This window comes from Diceros bicornis, chromosome 26, assembly GCF_020826845.1.
Source record: "Diceros bicornis minor isolate mBicDic1 chromosome 26, mDicBic1.mat.cur, whole genome shotgun sequence".
NCBI classification, from domain to species: Eukaryota; Metazoa; Chordata; class Mammalia; order Perissodactyla; family Rhinocerotidae; genus Diceros; species Diceros bicornis.
In genome coordinates, this window is record NC_080765.1 from 4596940 (window position 1) to 4606617 (window position 9678).

The window sequence follows — 9678 nt, forward strand, 5'->3', positions numbered from 1 at the left end:
ATTTTTCCGGTGCCAAGGGCTGCACCCAGGCTAGAGGGGCGGAGGAGAGGAAGGGATGACACCACCCCATAGACAGGATTCTTTCAGGATGAAAAGCTTGAGGCAAAGAATTAATCCATCCCAGTAACTTCGGGACTGAGGAGTGGTCCGAGTTTGGTCTTCCCTTCACACCTAGGACAATAAATTCATTCTGGCCCCGTGAATGTGCACCGGGAAACTTGTGTGTGTCCAGCCCTGTGCTGGGTGCAGTGAAGGCTGTAAGAGAAGCAAATAACATGGTTCTCACCCTCGAGGTCCTTACACTGTTCTTTAGGAAGCGTTAAAAGGGGCTTTTTTCCTTCAGAAGATAGCAAGCAGTATGGACAAATGTTCTGCAAACAGGAAGTTCCATTTAGATGGTGAGGGATAAAAAGACCAAGATGCATAAAATCAAGAAAAGAAATGTGAGGGCCGGCCCTGGTGGCCCAGTGGTTAAGTTTGGCATGCTCTGTTTTGGCGGCCCAGGTTTGGTTCCTGGGTGCAGACCTACACCACTCTCTGTCAGTGGCCATGCTGTGGCAGTGGCTCACATACAAAAAGAGGAAGATTAGCAACAGATTTTAGCTCAGGGCAATTCTTCCTCAGCAAAACAAAAAGAAACGTGCTATCACCCAGACCCAGAAGCCCAGGTCTTCTCCTGGTTCCTCCACTGACTTGCTGAGTGACCTTCAGTAAACCCCTTCCCTCTCTGGTCCTCCCCAGCATCTTCATTCGTAAAATGAAGAGTGGATTGGCTTGTCTCTGAAGACCTTGCCAGCTCTGGCCTTCTGTAATTCACTTTTCCCTTCATCCTCCACTCCCATCTCCAAGGCAGCTAAGGATGTACCCAACCTCATTAAGCCGTCACTCTTATAGGCAAGATTTTCAGCTGCAGCACCCACCAGCGGGGCCGTGGGAGCCAAGAAGAAGGGAGAAGGATTCCGTGGCATCTCAACCTAAAACCCCCCACCACCAAAGCTGCGGTTAGTAGTCCACCTCAAATGCGTACCAGCTGTGTGACCTCAGACAAGTTACCTAACCTCTCTGAGCATCCTCTTCTGTAAAATCAGAATAATAATAATAGCACCTAATGTATGGGTTTGCTAAGAGAACTCAATGACTTATTCACATAAAGTGCTTGCAGTGGTGCACCTGACACATTACAATGCTCATTAAATGTTCATTATTATTATTATTTGCAAGGCTTTGGTGAGGGATAAAATTAAAGGCCATCCCCTTCTCAAACCCCCAGGGTGAGGCCGGCCAGCAGGTGCCTACCAGGGGTGCTCAGAGCTTTCACAGACAACACTTGGAGCCTCAGCAGAAACCCTGTCCATGTTACTCCACAGTCAAGAATTAAAATAAAACTTTATTTTAAAACAAATCTGGGAATATTATTGGCTCGAATGTGCCATTGTGTGATTTTTCAAGACAAAACATACTTGTGGTGGGTGGCAAAAAATGAGAAAGTTTGAGCAGCCCTGAAATACAGGGCGGGCAGTGCCCTCCGAAGGCCTCGTGCACCCGGAGGGTCTCTGACCAGCGCTCCACACAAGTGCTTGTCGCTCTATATCAGATCTGTGCCTACGGCCGTCCCCAGTACATAATAAACTTCAGGAGAGGCAGAAGCCACTGTTCCCAAGACCCTGAGAAATCGAGCGTTAAAGGCTTGGGGTTGGGACCCGGGTTGTAGCGCCCGCTCCTTCCTCCTCACTTCCTTGAGGACCTTGCTAAAATGGAAACTGGACAAATAAGGGTTGGTGGGGCTTCACTGAGCCATCCTCTCCTCCACCGCTCACCACAGCCCTGACTCGGATACACAAGAGTTCTCAGCACCCCATTTTTCAGACAAGGAGATGAGAGATGAAGCCATGTGTCTGGGATTCTGTGCTCCCCCCGTTCTGTAAGTTCAAAAACGCCTGAGAAATGGGGTTGTTTGTACAAAGAGGGATCAGATTTCTTGGTGGGAGAAGACAAACCCCCTGGCTACATCAGAGAAGCGGGATCCTCCGCAACTATGTTTCCAGACCTTTCTGATAAGAAAATATCGGTCAGCATCCTCTTTGCAGACAAAAAGCAGATCTTAGCTTCTGCTGAAGTCAGCAGAGAGCCACTGAACAGAGAAGTAAATACTCATTAAGCCGAAGCCAAGGTAAATATTGACCTTCTGGCATGATAAATCCTCCTGTTAATCTAAAACAGAAATCTCCCCCTCCCCCCGATTGCCCTATAGGACGTGGATTCTGCAGTTCTCTCAAAGTTCGGGGAGCAATGTAGGAATGGAGTGATTTTCACTCTGATTTCTCTAGCAGACCGTGCTCCCAGCTGTTCCAGACCCCAGGATAGCACAGGAACCGACGGGAGGTGACGCGGGGTGGCGGGCGGTCAGGGGCTTCTTTGTTTTGCTCCAAGCTTTCTGCACTCGGCCGGGGCAAGAGGCAAGCAGGACACGGATATTATGGAAGATGCCGACCTGAATTTTCTTTTCCTGGACACCCCCAAAATTCCACCCAGGCCCGATGAAAGGGAACCCCTCTTTGCTCGGCATACCTACAAGTGTAAGCCTCTCTATTCCCACAAACATTGGCAGTGAAATAGACATCCAGAAGACAGCAAATTAGATGGCGACCACAGTAGCCCACGATCTCAAACACAAGTTTGAAAGGAAAAAAAAACGTTGAAAACAAAACCCAAGAAGCACTCAAAAATAGGGAGTCTGCCCAGTCGCCAACGCTGGAGCCCGACTCAAAGGTGATAAGAAGTTTGCTCACTAACCTAGCCCCAGGAAACAAACGCTTCCCGAGGAGCTAATGAGATCGCCTGGTGATCAATGAAGAAGAGGGCTGTCCTTGTCTGTTCAGCTGCTGTAACAGAATATCGTAGATCAGGGGCTTATAAACAACGGAAACCGATCTCTCACAGTCTGGAGGCTGGAAGCCCAAGGTCAAGCAGATTTGGTGTCAGGTGAGGCCCCTTCCTGGCTCATAAATGGCTGTCTTTTCCCCATGTCCTCAGATGTGGGGAGGAGGTCACTTAGAAGGCACTAATCCCATTCGGGAGGGCTCCACCCTCTTGACCTAATCACCTCCCAAAAGCTCACCTCCTGATACCATCACACTGGAGGTTAGATCCCCACAGATGAATGTGGGGGGACACAGACATTCAATCTGTTGCAGGGGACTAAAATTACAAAATAAAGAAGAGACACCACCCAGGGCAGTGTTGGCCTTACAAATTTTACCCTGGGCCAGGCTTGAAGACAGTAGGGGGTTTAGACACAATGAATCCAAGTCACAATGTCCCTCCCAAAAGTGCCCTGAGCTGGGAGTCTGTGGTGGGAGGTCTGCCCAGGGCTCCTCATCCCGGCTCCCCACCCCCCCTCCGCTGCCCAGTACCACAGTTCAGCACTCGGGGCTCCTGCGTGAGAGAGGATGGTACAACAAACCAGGGGTGAGTGAAGAGGAGAGCCCCAGGGCAGGCAGGAGCTGGGCCACGAGAAGGATATTGGACTTGAAGGAAAGACTGAGGGAAGTGATCCAGATCTCCCCAGCCAGGCAGGAAAAAAGAATTAAACGTTCTCTGAGCCCCGAGGATGAATCGGGGGCTGATGGGTGGACGAGGTCTGCTGAATATAAGGAAGAACTTTGTCAGAGTCAGGCTGGCCACAGCTGCATGGGGATCAGGGGTGAGTTCCCCATCACTAGAGGGATCCGGGCAGAGTGGGGTAACATCTGGTAGAAATGTTATAATTAAGTGGAAAGCACTACCTATGGCCCTGAGACTGTGATTCTAGACCCTAGAGGCAAGAAGAACATCTACTCAGCTCTAGAATTTTCCCCAAAGGGCATGAATAAGTATGGTAGACTTGACTAGTGCTCACCAAAGTCTGGACCTCCTGTCCTCTCTGGGCACAGAGAAGACCTCTTCACCATCCTCCCCTGCAGCTAGGCAGGGCCATGTGACTAGTTCGGGCCAAGGGGCTATGAGCAGGAGGGGCCTGTGCCATTTCTTGGCCGAAGAGAGAAGATGGGGTATGAGTTCTCCAAGCCTTCTCTGTCCCTGCCATAGCAAATGTTCCCTGGGCTGGGCCTTTGTCAGCCTGGATCCCTGAGCAGAAGACTCCGCCGCCCACTCCATCCCCTAACTAGCTTTGGGCATCCCTTGTTTTGCTCTGTCGTTGAGATGTCAGGGGTGAGTTATTGTGGCAGCATCACCTAGCCTTTCCTGATTAATACACTAAGGACATGGGTGTGGTTTGGTGGCTGGTACACAGGGGTCTTTGCCCCGAGGAAGCTGTTAGAACAGGACGTCATGACTGCAAGCTTGGAGCTTCTGATGCCTGTGCACCTGCGTTTTTGCAGGACCTAGGTCACTTCCCTCTCTTTCACTTTCCCACCTGTGTCCTTCATGCTCCCGGGGCAAGCCTTCATCCGTGACAAACCAGATTATACTGGTGAGGCTTCATGCTGGGCCCTGGGGTACCCAACCAGGTTAGACATCATTTTCACCCTCGGTTGGACTTAAGGATCCTTAGGAAGAATGCACATAAAGACACATTGTCCCTGATGCCACATGACCCAAAGTTAGCAGCTGGGAGGAGCAAGTGGAGGCTGGGGGTCTGGAGGCGCTGTGGGCAGGAGCGTGGCCACGGGTCACAGGCGGGATTATGTGCTGTGCTGAAAGGCTGAGGAGCGGAGCGGAGGGGCTGGAGTGGAAGGTGCGTCCCCGCTCAACACACCTGTGCGCACACCAGGTGCACACATGTGGGTGCAGGCACAAACCCCTCCACGAGCTGGAGATCGGCCGTCTCCCACGGGCAGCCGTCCAGGTGAGCGAGGGCTCTGCGTTGCGATGCCGTCAGCCCCCCAACACCTTCTCTCTCCCTCCGCCCCCAACTCTAGGATTCCATCCTCACCTCCAGCTCCACCATGGAAGCCCAGGGCTCGTGCGCAAACCCATGAGGAGGAGTTGTTTGGGGCCTTGGGGAACCAGGCTCAGGCGAGAGGTGACAGTAGGGAGCCACGTTCTTCTTACAAAACAGATCTCAAGTCAGAGGCCAAGTGGGGGGGGGGGATTGCAGATCCAGGGAGAAAAACCAAAGGTGTGTGCAAAAGCAAGAGGGCGATGGTGCTGCCACCACGCCATCCTTTAACTCTGAACTCCCCCAAGTCCTCTAAGTGTCCCTAGGCTGCTGCCACCAACCACCTCTCAGACATCGGCATCCTCACCCTCCGGGGGCCCTCAAATTCAGCAGGTTAAAAGCTGAACTCGGCTCTTTGGGGCCCCTGCGAGCCACACTTGTGCGAATCAGAGAAAGGTGACTCCTTTTTTTCTGGGTGGACACAGCCCCCCGCAGGCTGGGCCAGAAGAGCCCAGCCTGCATATCAGCCCTGACTCGCCCGTTTGCAGAGATACCTCCAGCCCTGCGGGCCAGCCCCCACCCCACCTGGTCTCTTCCACGGGGACTGAAACCCCGTCCCCCTGCCCCGTACCTGAGGGGTCTCCCAATTTAACTCTTAAATCCACTCCCAGCACGCTCCCGTCCCTGCCAACTCTCAAAGCCGCTGCCAAAGCCCTTGTTCCGCCTGGCCTCTGTAGGGTCCTCTATGGGCTTCTAGAATAACTCCGCAAGAGGTCCCCTGGCCTCTTGTCTGCCCTCCCTCTGCCTTTTCTTCTGCGTGGCTGCCAGAAAGCTCCTTCCAAAACATGGTGTGATCCCTTGACTCTGGCTGAAGCAGACCTCTGCTGGCTCCCCATCCTCTCCTCCTTGACTGGGCACTCAAGTCCTCTGCCACCTGTTCCTGCCCTGTCTTCCCTGCCTCCTCCCTGACTCCTCCTTCACCGCACCCCCTTCCACACACTCTGTCCCCAGGCTCCAGCCACAGAACATCATTGGCATCCCCTCAGTGGGCCGAGATCTTTCCCCTTGCTATGACTTCACACAGACTGCTCCCTCTGTCTGGAATGCTCTTTGCTATAGACTGAATGTTTATGTCCCCCCCACATTCATCTGTTGATATCCTAATCCCCAACGTGATGGTGTTAGGAGGTGGGGCCTTTGGGGGGTGATTAGGTTGCGAGGGTGGAGCCCTCACGAATGGGATTAGTGCCTTATAACAGACACCCCAGAGAGCTCCCTCCCTTCAGCCACGTGACGACACAACGAGGAGATGGATGCCAATGAACCAGAAAGAGGGCCCTCACCAGACACCAAATCTGTCAGCACCTTGATCTTGGACTTCCCAGCCTCCAGAACTGTGAGAAATCAATATCTGTTGTTTCTAGGCCCCCCAGTCTACGGTATTTTGTAGCAGCCCGAACTAAGACACTCTTCTACCCTCCTCTGTCTCCTCCTGGTGAGCCCTTTTCAGGATGCAGCTCCTCACCAACCCCTCCAACTGGGATTGACACCCACTCTGTGCTCCCAGAGACCTTTCCACAACCTGTGGCCACACCCCCTTCCCCTTGCCATGCTTACTTCTTAACACGTTTGCTGTCTTTCCCACAACACACTGCACACTCTAAGACTGAGAGTAACTTCCCACTTGTCACTGTCTCCCTGGACCTAACAGCATCATGCGCAGTCAAAGCTTAATTCGTACTAGCTGGATATCTGAGTAAATCAGTGACTCATTCGGTTCGTCCTCCCAAACTCCCAGGAAGAGGAGAGCTAGAGGCCACGCTGCCCTCTAAGGGGTGGCGTCTGGAGGACATTCATTCAAGTTTTGGGCCTTGAGCAACACAGTTGTTTACTCTGTCTTCTTATTTCTTTGTATGTGACAAAGAAAAAGAGAGAGCCACAAATGGAAACATCAGGTTGGTCCTTAGATGACCAGACCAAAGAAGGAACACTCATTCCAAGAGGGACTGATCCTCCTCATATCTCTATCCCAAATTAGTGAGTTTAGCACTGAAGGAAGGACTGTCACCACACGCAAAGGAAGAAGCGAAACTCTCGCTGTTTGCAGATGACATGATTCTATATAGAAAACCCTAAAGAACCCACCAGAAAACTATTAGAAATAATCAACAACTACAGCAAAGTTGCAGGGTATAAAATCAGCTTACAAAAATCAGTTGCGTTTCTATACACTGATAACAAACTAGCAGAAAGAGAAGTCAAGAATACAATCCCATTTACAATTGCAACAAAAAGAATAAAATATCTTAGGAATTAATTTAACCAAGGAGATGGAAGACCTACACACTGAAAACTGTAAGACATTATTGAAAGAAATTGAAGGAGACAATTTCTTCATGGAAAAATATTCCATGATCATGGATTGGAAGAATAAACATAGTTAAAATGTCCATATTACCTAAAGCAATCTAAAAATTCAATACAATCCCAATCAGAATCCCGATGACATTCTTCACTGAAACAGAACAAAGAATCCTAAGACTTATGTGGAATGACAAAAGACCCCGAATAGCCAAAGCAATTCTGAGAAAAAAGAACAAAGCTGGAGACATCACAATCTCGGACTTCAAAATATGCTACAAAGCTGTAATAATCAAAATAGCATGGTACTGGCACAAAAACAGACACACAGATCAATGGAACAGACTTGAAAGCACAGAAATAAAACCACACACCTACAGACAACTAATCTTTGAGAAAGGAGCCAAGAACATACAACGGAGAAAGGAAAGTTTCTTCAATAAACGGTGGTGGGAAAACTGGACAGCCACATGCAAAAGAATGAAAGTAGACCATTATCTTACACCATACACAAAAATTAACTCAAAATGGGTTAAAGACTTGAATGTAAGACCCGAAACCATAAAACTCGTAGAAGAAAATGTAGGCAGTACAGTCTTTGACATCTTAGTAGCATCTTTTCAAATACTATGTCTACTCAGGCAAGGGCAACAAAAGAAAAAAATAAAGAAATGGGACTACATCAGACTAAAAAGCTTCTGCAAGGCAAAGGAAACCACGAACAAATGAAAAGGTAATTCACCAACTGGGAGAAAATATTTGCAAATCATATATCCGACAAGGGGTTAATTTCCAAAATATATAAAGAACTCATACAACTCAACAACGAAAAGATAAACAATCTGATCAAAAAATGGGCAGAGGGGGGCCAGCCCGGTGGCCTAGTGGTTAAGTTCAGTGTGCTCCACTGTGGCGGCCCGGGTTCGTGGGTTCGGATCCCGGGCGCAGACCTACACCACTTGTCAAGTCATGCTGTGTCGGTGACCCACATACAAAAAAATGGAGGAAGATGGGCACAGATGTTAGCTCAGGACCACTCTTCCTCACCAAGAAAGAAAAGTGGTAGAGGATATGAACAGAGGTTTTTCCAAAGAGGATATACAGATGGCCAACAGACACATGAAAAGATGTTCAATGTCACTAATTGTTAGGGAAATGCAAATCAAAACTACAGTGAGATATCATCACCTCACCTCCATCAGAATGGCTATAATTAACAAGACGAGAAATAGTAAGTGTTGGAGAGGGTGTGGAGAAAAGGGAGCCCTCATACACTGCTGGTGGGAATGCAACCTGGTGCAGCCACTGTGGAAAACAGTATGGAGATTTCTCAAAAAATTAAAAATAGAAATACCATATGATCCACCTATCCCACTACTAGGTATTTATCCAAAGAACATGAAATCAACAATACAAAAAGATCTACGCACCCCTATGTTCATTGCAGCCTTATTCACTATGGCCAAGACGTGGAAGCAACCCAAGTGTCCATCAACAGATGATTGGATAAAGAAGATATGGTGTATATATATTTACAATGGAATACTACTCAGCCGTAAAAAAAACCAAAATCATCCCATTTGCAACAACATGATGGACCTTGAGGGTATGATGTTAAGCGAAATAAGCCAGACAGAGAGAGAAACACCACATGATTTCACACATATGTGGAAGAGAAACAAACACGTGGACAAGGAGAACAGATTAGTGGTTACCAGAGGGGAAGAGGTGGGGGAGTGGGCGAAAGAGGTGAAGGGGCACGTATGTACGGTGACAGATTAAAACTAGACTATTGGTGGGGAGCGTGCTGCAGTCTGTACAGAAACTGATATATAATAATGCACACCTGAAATTACACGATGTTATAAACCAATATGACGACAATAAAATAAAAAAATTTAAAAAAAGAAAGGATTGTCAGATGCGATCTTCAAACCAAAAGTCTCCCAATAGCCTCGTAAATATCAGCCCGCCATCATCTTAGAAGGATTGAGCACGGAAGTCTCTGTTGCACATAATCACAGTTCCTTTCCTGTGCTTCTCAGAAGGCATGTTTTGCTGAAAACCAGAGAGGAATGCAGACATGTTCCCTAAGGGTGGCTTTGCATTGATACTAAGACCCAGAAGAAAGAGAAGGAAAAGGTTGTTCCACTTGATAAAACCTTACTGCAATTCACTATGATGAAGTGTCTGTTTGAAGTCGAAACAAGTTCTAGATAAGCCCTTCATTGAGAGACCAGAAAAAAGGGGAGGGGAGAGATAAAGCAGTCAGAGTGGAACTCTGATTATAGAGTCATTAATTAAGACCATGAACATCTGTGGAATTTCCTTTGATTGGAAAAATAGAAGACTGTGGAATTAAAGGCTTTGGGGGAAAATCTTTTCATGCTTAAGGAGAGCCAAAAATTATTTCAAGGATTTTTAAATTGAGGCACTAT